Source organism: Oxyura jamaicensis, chromosome Z (genome assembly GCF_011077185.1).
Source record: "Oxyura jamaicensis isolate SHBP4307 breed ruddy duck chromosome Z, BPBGC_Ojam_1.0, whole genome shotgun sequence".
Lineage (NCBI taxonomy): Eukaryota > Metazoa > Chordata > Aves > Anseriformes > Anatidae > Oxyura > Oxyura jamaicensis.
The window spans coordinates 29,651,371-29,663,484 of record NC_048926.1 but is presented as its reverse complement, the minus strand read 5'-3'; the positions used below and the strand labels follow the sequence as shown (position 1 = coordinate 29,663,484).

The window sequence follows — 12,114 nt, the reverse complement described above, 5'->3', positions numbered from 1 at the left end:
CGCGGCCGTTGCGCGGCGGGTGCCGGCCTGCGCCTGGGGAGCGGAGCGGGGGTAGCCGCGGGGAAGGGGTCCCCCTCCTCCTGCGCTTTACCTCCGGAACGCTCTCGTCTCTCAGGTTTCCGTTTTCCGTCGCCGACGGGAGCCGCGGTGAGGTGAGAAGTGAAAGAAAGTGAGGTAAAGAGCCGCAGACCCCGCCGCCGGACTGACCTTGCCTTGGCCAGGCGTAGTAAACAGCAGCTCCCTTGGCAGCCGTGTGTGTGTGTTAGCCGGGGCAGGGGAAGAGTGCACCTTTTTTTTCTTTTTTTTCTTTTTTTTTTTTTTTTTTTTTTTCAGGCGATGTTTGTATCTGCTATTTCTGTCCTAGGTCTGGGCTTATTGCACAACCTTTAACTTTGTAAACGTACGCTTTTCTGTAACTTGTGTGATGACTGTGCTCCTTGTTTTCTTGCCCGTGCCAAGTAAACATGCTTCATTTAAAACTCTGAAATAGGTGAGCTAGGTTGTTGGAACAAGCAGAAGGAGAAGGAGATTGACTGCTGACCTGCAGAGATGGTGAGATAAGGAAAAACGCTGGTATCAGAGGACTTGATCTACAAGAAAGCACCATGAAGTCTTCTCCGAGGAGACAATCGAGAGAAGGACTGGGAAGAACTAACAAGACAATTCGATCTGACATAGATGATGACTGAAAACCACCAACAGATGCATGTGCAACAGACCAATTCCAAAGCAGACTGTTACCCGTCTGCTAACAGAATTTGGTACTGTTAAAGAAAAAATGTTCTTTAAGGCAAGCTTATCACTGCCATTTCCACAGTGACATGCTTTTCTTCTTAACTCTTTAAGCAGAAGAAAGGAGTTACCTGTGTCATACGACATCATCTTATGGAAATGTAGGACAATTCAGAACTAGAATTTAACTCAGGGTGTACATTGCTTTGCATATTTGGTTTCCTTGAATATGCAGTTTAAAGGGCAGTCAGTGATTGTGAAGTAAAATCTATTATTTCTTATAGTGTATCTATCTAGTCCCCTGTCTCACTGGAAGTCCCTTTGGTACTACATCCTCTAATAATTTGCTTTTCATTTTTTATGCCTTTCTCTCTTTCCAGGCTGTCACGGTGAAAACTCACACAAGTGCCTACTCCTGTGACACTGAAAACTTCTGGCAAATTGCAAAATAAAATAGTGCTGATGCCTCCGGAATATAATCCCCACTGGTATCCAGACCACTTAAAAGATCAGGAGAGTAGTGTAGTATGTTGGTTGTACATCAGTGCATATCCAAGACTCTGCTCATCAAGATCTCTCTGCACGGAACACGGCAAATGTAAATAATTTTACAAAAGTGGATGGGAATTCCTGAAATTATTGTTTGTAAAGCTTCCATTTTTTAACAGTGTCAGGTATGGTTGGACCTTTAGAATCTGCCAAACTCTTGACTGATACGGGAACATTGTCAGTTGATAGAGATTACAGAAGCCCTCTCTACATTATGACACCCAACGCTAGTTTACCTAGCGATACCAGGCATTTTTATTTGTTTTCCATTATATTTAATGACAATTCAGCATATTCTGCTATGAAATGTCTTTTTTTTCACTAGGCTATTCAGGGTTGTGCGTTCATTTCAACAGTGTTCCTGCTACTATGTTCATTTTTAGCAAGTGCTTTCAAAGGCATCTGCACCAAAACCAGCATTTTGGATTTGCATCTTACTCTCATTAAAGCATTCCCCTTTCCTTTTGTCTTTGCTAAATGACCATATACACTTCCCACACATTTGCATATTAACATGGGTACAATGGTGTCAGCCTGTGACACGTGGCAACTTACTCTTTTTAAGAGTGAACTATAATACAGCTTCATCCTGTCTACACCTGTCATGCTACATTTCCATGCTAAATCAAACACAAAGACGTGTGAGCTGTACTAACAGGCACAACCACAACATTCTAAATTAAACAGGTATGTAAAACAGAGACAGAAACTTACTAAATGTCCCCAAATAATGGACAAAAGTAACACTAATTACATATGAACCATTATTTTACAACTCTTAACAATTTCCCTTCAGAGTTAGTCTGTTTGTTAAAGCAAGTTACAATTCTTGCCACCTTTGCAGAAGACTTGGTTTTAATTCCTTGATACTTTTGTGTTCCAAATTCTGAAATTCAAATGCAGACAAGGAAATAGATTTTGTTTCATTTTCATGTTCAAACAGCTAAAAATGATAGGAGCAGTTTCATTGTAATTATTGCAAACATTCTGCTAGTTCTGGTTAGCTTTGTCATTTTCAGCTGAAATTAAATTCATAGCCTGTTCTTTATTCAGGAGGTTTGGGGAAAATATTTGCTAAACTTTCATGAGTTAGAACAAGACTAGAGAAGTTAGTTGCTTGTTTAAGTAATTTCTGTGAAGTCAGTGTGCCTGTATTTCACTTTTTCTTCTACTTTTGGAATCTTTCAGGATGTAAAGAGCTTAAAGTTTAAAGATAAGTACATACGTTTGTAATGGTTTTCCTTCCCCTATTTTGGTAGGCCCTGCATTTGAGAGAAACAAAGCCTGTTTAGAAACGTGCTCTTTTTTTAAGTATCAGTCACAAAGAACACTTCAAAGAAGTTTTTTCAATATTTATAGTCATTCTCAGAAAGCTATTTTTTTGAGCGATATGAGCAAATACCCTGTTATTGAAAAAAAATAAAAAAGAGGAAGAAGCACATGTAAATATGGTTTTACATATAAATCAGCTCCTGATTATTTTTTTTTTTTAAAAAAAAAAAACTACAACTTTAATTCATCCACTTTGAAAATAAAGACTAAGAGAAAAGCCATCTCTTGTTTCTGAGACTCCCAGTGTACACCTGATTTTTAGACACGGTTGGCCCTCCTGGCTGCCAGGGCATGCTGCTGACTCACAATTAACTTGCCGTTGACCAGAATCCTGAGGTTGCTTTCTGTGGGGCTGCTCTCTGGCTTCTTTTTCACCAGTCTGTGACTGCCAGGGTTGCCCCATCCCAGGTACAGAATCTGGCACTTGCTCTTGTTGAACTTCATACTGCTGATGATTGCCCAGCTCTCTAATTTGCCAGGATCTCTCTGCAAAGCCTCTCTACCTGTGACAGAGTGAACAGCTCCTCCTGATTTAGTGTCATCTACAAACTTACTCAATACACCTTCAAGTCCTGTTTCAAAGCCATTTATGAAAACATTGAAGAGAACTGGCCCTGAAATGGAGCCCTGCAGAACGCCAAATAGAAAAAGATTAATTTTAAATTAATTCTTTAACAAAGGTGACTGCCTCTTGTGAAGAGCGATGCCCACACCTATCTCGGTGACTCATTAAGTGTCCCAAGACTTTGAAGCCTGGCAGTCGTGTGGCTCAGCACATGTTGGTGTAGTTCTGATCTGGTGACTGAGTAAACTCATTTCTTGCCATGTAAGTTGAGTCACAGTTCAGTAGCAGCTTGGGGATTCCTTATAAGGAGCATGCGCCTTTCTCCCATTGTAGGATAAAACTTAGCATGCTGCCAAGAGCTGTGTGGATGGAAAAAGACAGCAGGCAAACGCAAGCAATTGTGTTAACTGCAGTGCTTTTTGAATTTTGAAATACAATTCACTGATGGGAAATGGCTTGGTATAATTGGCATTACAGGGAACCATAAAATGCTGTCACTCTGACTTTCAGAGCTTTTTGCTGAGTGCCGGAGCGAACAGATAATGTATGCTAGCACCATCCAGTGAGGGAAAGTGTCAGGAAGAAAAGGCTGAGGTTCTTCTTACTTAACCAAATCTACACACAGAACAAAACAAGACAAAAATAATATAACTGCAACCTGAGTTGAAAGAGAAGACACAGACAATGTATATCTCAGCTTGCAGTGTTTTTAGTGGATTAGCAGTTAAAACTCCTGGTGTCTGCAATGCAGATTCTCCTGGAGTCCACCGGAGTAGAACTACATTAAGTTATTATGGAGTCTGCCAAAGTAGGTCTCCATTGAGTTAAACACACACTTCATTTTGTATGTAATCAAGTTCTGCTTTTATTCAAATATATTTATAATAATGAGGAGCTAAAATTGTACTTTCTTGGATCTAATTATCACCAGGAAAATAGAATATAATTCCAATAAAATGTCTTATTTGAAAATACTTTGGAAGTAGGGAAGTCTACTGGCTTGAACATCTGTAGCAGATTTGTGGGCAGACAAGTTGTTGTTGATGATGATGTTTTTTATGTTTGTTCTGTTTTTTAAATCTAAATCTTCTTAAACTAGTCAAACATGGAAAACTTCCTTCATATGAACAAACTACACTTTCTGTGTGGTATTCCTCAGGGGTCAATACTGGGACTGGCACTATTTAACATCTTTGTTGGTGACATGGACAGTGGGATTGAGTGGTTGAGTGGTCATTGGCAGGTTTGCTGATGACACCAAGCTGTGTGGTGTAGTCGACACACAGGAGAGAAGGGATGCCATCCAGAGGGACCTGGACAGGCTTGAGAGGTGGGCCTGTGCGAACCTCTTGAGGTTCAACAAGGCCAGTGCAAGGTCCTGCACCTGGGCTGGGGCAATCCAAAGCACAAATACAGGCAGAGTATGGACAGAGAGCAGCTCTGAGAAGGACCTCGGGGTGTTGGTTGATGAGAAATTCAACATGAGCTGGCCATGTGCACTGGCAGCCCAGAAAGCCAACTGTATGCTGGGCTGCATCAAAAGCAGCGCGGCCAGCAGGTCGAGGGAGGTGATTCTCCCCCTTTATTCTGCTCTCCTGAGACCCCACCTGGAGTCCTCCATTGAGCTCTGAGAGCCCCAGCACAACAAGGACAAGGACCAATACAAACGAGTCAAGAGAAGGGCCATGAAGATGATCAAGGGTCTGGAGCACCTCTCCTGTGAAGACAGGCTGAAGGAGTTGGGGTTGTTCAGCCTGGAGAAGAGAAGGCTCCAGGGATACCATACAGTGGCTTTCCAGTACCTAATGGGGGCCTACAGGAAAGCAGGAGAGGGACTCTTTGTCAGGGAGTATAGTAATAGGACAAGGGGAGGTTTAGAATAGATGACAGGAGGAAATTCTTCACTCAGAGGGTGGTGAGGCACTGGAACAGGTTGCCCAGAGAAGATGTGTATGTCCCATCCCTGGAAGTGTTCAAGGCCAGGCTGGGTGGGGCTTTGAGCAACCTGGTCTGGTGGGAGATGTTCCTGCACATGGTTTGGGGTTAGAACTGGGTGATCTTTAAGGTCCCTTCCAACCCAAACCATTATATGATTCTATAATTCCATGATTTTATGATTCCATGCTTCCTGAACTTTTTTGGCAGCACTTATCTGTGAAAGTCATGAAACTTCAAAAATCCATGTTTATATAACTTTATTTCAGCCATACAGTATTTTCTCATCCTGTTTTTTTTTTTTTTTCTTTTTTCTTTTTTTTTCCATAATATTATAACCTGTTCTTGTAATTTAATTTGCCGTAGCTGGTGAGACAGGATGTGAGTATCGTATAGCTAGAAATAAAAGGGACAAAAGACAATAGAATGAACTTCTGTTAACGGTGAGGGTAACTAAATCCTCTTAAGGTCTACCTTTGAAATTGAGGAATTTCCTCACTGGAGAGATCAACTTTCATTATATTTCATTATATTTCATTATATTTTTAACCACTTTTTTTCTTTTTTTTTGTGTACAAGTAATGTACAATTACCAGGTTGCCTGAATGCAATATGAAAGTTAATGTCATAAAAATGCATCAGGTTTATCTTGTACTTTTCCATACTGTCTACACTGTCCACATCAATCACCAGAGACCTTGTAGAACACAGACCTTGTACACGCACACACAACTATGTGAACAAGAATCATTGAGGAACTGTTTCTGAAACTCTTTAAATAACTCACAGCAAAACTGAAGTAGAATATGTCATTGTTTACTTATAATTTTTCCATTTACTTTTCTTATCCTAGTATTAGACAGTGAAGCTAATCAATTTCACTCTTGTTTCTACTCATTTTCACTTCTAGTCCTCAGTCTAAAGCAATAGCAAGTTGTGTTTGGGTTCACAGTCCTGGAAAAACAATGCACAATTTTAATTTAAAATCAGAAACATCTTTCAGTTTGAAATAAAGTTATAACAATATGCATTATGCTGATTTTTCACAAGTGTTACTTAATGATTGCTCACATGACAGTATGTATTAGACACGTTGCTTTATAGAATCATAGCAACACAGAATCATTTGGGTTGGAAGGGACCTTAAGGATCATCTAATTCAACCCCCCCCCCCCCCACCCCCTCACCATGAACAGGAACACCTACCACTATCATTATTTCTAAAGAATTAAGTTCATTTGGGGGGCATTTGATATGAATGTTGCTATCAAACAAGAACACAGTGGCAAAAGTGTAATATCAAAATATTTTAGAGTAAAAATAAATTACTACACATCTTTAATGTAGCTTAGGTGTTCCACAACTAAGTAAATTTCCACAAGTTTTGTGGAATATTGTGTTCTCACCTGATTAACAGATACCACCAGACAATAAAGAATGGCACACAGGGAAAGGAACAAGGAAGAGGACAGAGACCTTAAAAATATTCTTATATGATATGCTTCAGTTAGATTTCAGAGATGTAAGCCACTTGATTTTAATCTTCTGGAAGTGCTGGTGAAAGATAAATGAAGCCGGCACATTGGCAGACAATGGAAGGACTGTTGATCTTTACCATCTCTAAAAGAACTTGGGGCTTAGAAACTCTGTACGGATTGGATACGGGTCTGGACCTCATAATCAGATCAGAGGCACCCCATCTTTTGGAAGCTACCGACTGCTGCCCGCCAGGGGGCTCATTGCCAGCCCCTCGCCATGTTCAGAAAGGCACACAGCCCGTGACACGCACAAGCCAGCAAAGAAGCATTTGTGCTGAGGAGAGAGGTCTCTTCCCCTGGCCACCACTGGAGTAGCCCTGCTTTAATTAGTTAATCATGGAGTCAGGCTCCACATAATTTTAATTAACTACTTTCACTGTTGCTGTGGAACAAACTGGTACAAACATCATCAAACCTGTGTTAGTCCCTCTTCTTTTTCTCCTTTATTTTTGAACTCCAACCACATTGGTTGGGTCTTTTCTTTGTAACTAAAACAATAAATCAGCATTCAGCTGTTTTCATTTCTCATTTCCAAAGAATGGCACCCAGCAGCTATGACATTTAAAAACATAGGTTCCTCATTCCACTTCTGTAGTGTAATGGAAATAAACCACACGGTCAAGCTCTCAGGGAGGGCATTTGGGGATTCAGAAATAGCTTCTACAATCTCGTCTTCTTGGAGGAGGAACGATTTTTAAATGAGCTCTTCCAGCAAGTATTCCCTCACACTGAAGCACAAATGCAAAATAAAGCACGAGAGGTCTCCCTGAAGCAGAAAGGTACATGTCATCGGCTGTTGGGCTTCCTGACCTGACTTCTGGGTGATTACAGAAGACAACGCTGAGGCAGTTGCATGTGAGGTGTGGAGGCAGAAGCAGCAGTTAGCTCTGCTGGATCATCACAGGGAGTATTCTCCAAACATGTTGTTCCCAGGGCAGATTTTGTGCAAAGGACCAAACAGATTTCAAGTGTTTACCTAATTGCATGAAAGGGTACAACTAGTTCTCATTTAGAGAAACGAGAGAAAGCAATTTTTTGCCATGTGTTAAATGCCATATCCAGCATGGAGCAGCATTGAGCCTGGCTCTCCTCCGTCCAGAGGAGCCAGAAGAGTGAGGCTGGGGCACCTTCTTCCCAAGGGATAGACCTGGGGGCAAACCAAGCCCTCACAGGCAAGTTGAGCCCTGTGAGCTAATCCCTCCTCATTTCGGATTTATTTTCTCTTGCATCCTCTGCTGCTGTGCAATGAAGTTAGCCAGAGGCAGAAAGCCCAGAGCTACCAGCAACCTGGCTGGAGATATTTTTGATAAGCAGAAGGAATATGCCACTACAATTGTGAACAAGGGAGCCAGTTTGTGTAGAAGAGATGCTGCAGCAGGCAACATAAATATTCTACTGATTTTGGGGGGGGCTACCATTCAGTAAACAACAGAGGAAGCAAGCTGAGAAGATTGCCAGTAAGGCTGCTTTTACTCGGAACCACCATTTTTCTTCTTCCCCTCAAAAGTGAAACTAACACATTATGACACACACACCGCTTGCTGAGCAGAATATTTGGCTAACAGCTGCAGTAACACCAGCAGGAATGGCTTGTCCTGAGGAGGGTGGGTGAGATACAGCTACTGAAATCCTACTGAAATTGACATTTCTTGGTTTGTTATGTGAGGGAATGCTGCAAAAATATTCTGTCAAGTGTTGTGAATTATTTTTAATCACTGCAAAATGTTAGTGGGATAAAGAGCAATATTTTAAAATAGCTTAAAGTATTTTAAATATGAGGAGATAATGGAATCAGCAGCACATTTACACTGTTTTCTTTCATTATGTGCTTTTGTATCTTTGTGATATTTTTCCATTTCCACCCCCATGACCCCCTCCCCTCGATTTGTAATTCCCTGCTCTGCTTCCTTTGAAAAGCAAAGAAATAAAAAGTTGTGTTGGTCCCCAAAACTCCTACTATTAAACAAATGCTGTCTTTGTGAAGGAAATATTCTTTCCAATGACAGCAGTACATACCTTATAGAATGAACACACAAGGTAAAAGAGAAAAAAATCTGCAACATTGCTAAGCAAACATAACACTAGGTATGCTTCCATCACAGTTTCCCAAAATAACAGAGTCTTTCAGCTTTCTAAGTGTGGACCAGATTTTAAAATTTTCTCTTGTGCAACACATAGCCCCCAGATGTTACAAGAAAATGCCCATTGTCTGTTTAGTTGTGTGATGTGCCACTAATCTAAAAGCAGACCATATGATTTAGTAACTAGCAAGAAGCTTTGATTTTTGCTGTTAGGTAGTTTGGTTTCTTGCTCCGCTTTAAAACTCAGAGGATTCATCTAGAAGATTCTTACTTTTCTTAAGTGTGTCAGATAGGTCTTTCTGATACCAAAGCGGAAATCTTTTTACTTTGAGGTCTTTCAAAGAGTCAGGCATACAGGATACCAAGGGTTCTCTGGTGTGGTACGAACCAGGAGCTAAAAGCTGACCACGTAAAATAAGTACTTGCTTTTAAACAGTACGTGATTAAATGCTAGAGCAAATTTACAAAACCTGTGTAAAGGAAATGCCATATCTCAGTTTTTCTACTGAAGACTTGAGGCCCTCCTGAACACCGTAATTTCCTTTGAAAGAGGACGAATGTACTAGTATACTCTAATATACTCTGTACCTGGAGTCTGGAGGCCAGACTGCATGTAATTAGCAACCTCTCTTCATCCTAAACTTGACTTCAAGATGACAAGCCTTCAAGGAGACCTCTGAGATGGAGAAGATGAAGAGAATCCTTTTGTTTCCACAGCAGGAACCAGTAGGGCATGTTTAGTTATGCAGAACTCCAACGTATCTGGTGGCTTTTTCATTTTCTAAAATCTGGATGAGAGTCCTCACAATGATGCAGATAATGAACAGTATTCGTTGCGATTTAATCACTGGAGAAAAGAGACATGCATCGGCTGTGTGAGTGGCCAGACAGCCTGCAGAGGAATCCATGGAAGTGACAGCAGACAGAAGGGAGATAATCCGACAACTCGGAGCCCTGTGGCATCATGGTGGAGGCTGTTCTTCTTCCAGCCTGTATGATGTAGGAATGGCCATGGAGATTACAGAAGCAGGAAGAATGGGTCAGCAGAGAAAGACACCAGCTAGCACTTTGGATGTACCACAGAGTAAAACTTTCTCCAATAAAAGCCACAGGGTGTAGTCTTTACAAGAATCTAATACAGACAAAGTAACACAAACAAATCCTATGAAAAATCCAAATGAACAAACCAACCAAATGGACAAACAAACAACAACAACAACAAAACAGAAAAAGAGCAGAAATAAGCCAGGGAGATCTGGGACTGTAGAGATGCAATCTGTTTATAGTGCTCCTAATGTGAAGAAAATACTTAGACAGTTCTGAAAATCTGTGGATCTCACTATTTTCTAGTCCAGCTCCCTGTGGGATACAAGAGAGACATTTCATTCTTCTGTAATCTAGGCACAAAGGCATTTCTTCAGAACACAGACTTTGGAACAGAAGGATAAAAATCTAAAATGCCAAGAGATTCATTACATGAATGCAAGCAATGCACCTTTTTATGTTTGTATGCTGAAGGCCTGGGGAAAACAATTCAAATAGTTCATTATTTAAAAGTATTGTTCTTGCCTGGGGAAGACATATAGTGGAAGAAATCAATTAGAGATTTCACCAAAATGTGAATAGGTGTGAAAGCAGAAGTTTCAGTCAAGTTCTCTCAGAGCAGCTCTTTGAAAGTTGGGTCAGTAGAGAAAATGCCATTACCTTAAACACAGTTAAGTTTTTGTGTTTCATTCAGGCATTTCTGATCAAACTGCTCAACTCTCCTGTGTAGACCCATGGGGCTGAGAAGGGAAAAGAAGACTAATAAGATTCTCTAATATCCACCCTCTTAGCTATTAGTTACACCTTTTCATGAACACTTCTTAACTTCAAGTTTTGAAGCCATCTGCTTACAATGTTTATTTAACTCTGCAAGCCATGTCAGACCCGTTCATTTAACCTTCCTCTCTGGAAAAGTTATGGAGATTGTCCTAGGGGATACTGAATGTCAGTGAAAAAACAAAGCTACTACCAGGCATAATCAACATGGGATCATCACTGGAAAGTCCTTAGGAATCCATCTCCTTCTACAGTAAGGTCATCTACTTAATGGATGATGGGAAGGTCGTGGTCATAAAATTTCAGCATTTCCGTAAGGCTTTTGATACCATCTCTCATGGTATTGTTCTGCACAAACCGTCCAACTATAAGATGAACAGGTACATGTTACACTGGGTGATGAATTGGTTGAATGGTAGGGCTCAAAAGGTTGTAATGAAGGGGGCTACATCTGGCTGGTGGTCACTAATGATTTTACTCCAGAACTCAATTCTAAGTTGAATCCTGTCCAACATTTTTTATCAATGATCCAGACGCAGGAGTTGAACGCTTCCTTACCAATTTGCTGATGATACTAAACTGGGAGGTGCTGTTGACTCCCTGGAGGGACAAGCGGGATCTAGATACCTTCGATCACTGGCAATCATCAATGGCATGAAATTCAGCAAAGGTGAATGTCAGGTGCTGCGCCTGGGACAGAGTAATGCCAGATATAGACTGGGAGATGAGTGTCTGGACAACAGCTCAGCAGAAAGGGATCTGGGTGTGCTGGTCAACAGTAAGCTCAATGTGAGCCAGCAGCGTGCCCTGGCAGCCAAGAGGGCAAACTGCATTTTGGGGTGCACTAAACACAGCAGAGCCAACCAGTCAAAAGAGGTGCTCCTCCTGCTGTATTTAATGTTGGTTTGGCCTCACCTTGAATACTGGGATCCACAATATAAAAAGGATATTAAGGACCTTGAAAGAATCCAGAGGAGGGCAATAAAGCTGGTGAGAGGGCTGGTAGGCATGTCCTATGAGGAGAGGCTGTTAACTTCTCTGAAGGAGGACGAGGTGACCTCATTGCTGTCTACAACTTCCTCTCCTCTTTCCCAACAAGGGGAAGTGCTGGCCTCTGCTTCCTGGTCACCAATGACAGGATGTGTGGGAATGGTACAAAGCTGCACCAGGGAAGGTTCAGGCTGGACATCAGGAAAAAACTCTTTACCATGAAGGTGGTCAGTCGCAGGAACAGGCTTCCTAGAGAGGTTGTTGATGCCCCCTGCCTGCCAGTGTTCAAGAGAGATTTGGACAATGACCTCATTAACTTTTAACTTTTGGTTAGCCCTGAAGTAGTCAGGCAGTTAGAGCAGACGATCCTTGAAGGTCCCTTCCAACTAAATTATTCAAAATAATTAAATAAATAATTCTTTATTTGTACTTCAAAACTGAAACTAAAGAAGAAAAACTAGTTGGGCAGCTGCCACAGTCTTCCTTTGACAGGGCTAGCCCCAGATAGTGTAGCTTTAGACTGTCCTGCCCTTGTTGCCCTCTTGTTGAGTAAAAAACTGTTAAGGAGCCT

At 41.3% G+C, this 12,114-nt stretch overlaps 3 long non-coding RNA genes across 3 annotated transcripts in view; 2 read left to right on the top strand and 1 right to left on the bottom strand.

Annotated features, from left to right (window-relative positions):
- The window catches only part of LOC118155911, a 27,752-nt gene extending 22,729 nt beyond the window's left edge, over window positions 1-5,023 (top strand). The window contains exon 3 of the long non-coding RNA XR_004746062.1: window positions 4,879-5,023. This is a non-coding gene — a long non-coding RNA (uncharacterized LOC118155911). The remainder of the gene's footprint in view (window positions 1-4,878) is intronic.
- LOC118155912 lies at window positions 79-1,742 on the top strand. The gene is made up of 2 exons (XR_004746063.1): window positions 79-152; window positions 491-1,742. It is a non-coding gene; the product is annotated as an uncharacterized LOC118155912 (long non-coding RNA).
- Window positions 5,024-5,913: 890 nt separating the features above from the next.
- On the bottom strand, window positions 5,914-7,962 carry LOC118156363. Its single transcript, XR_004746233.1, has 2 exons — window positions 6,590-7,962; window positions 5,914-6,067 (listed from the first exon to the last, which is right to left on the bottom strand). It is a non-coding gene; the product is annotated as an uncharacterized LOC118156363 (long non-coding RNA).
- Between the last annotated feature and the right edge of the window lie 4,152 nt (window positions 7,963-12,114).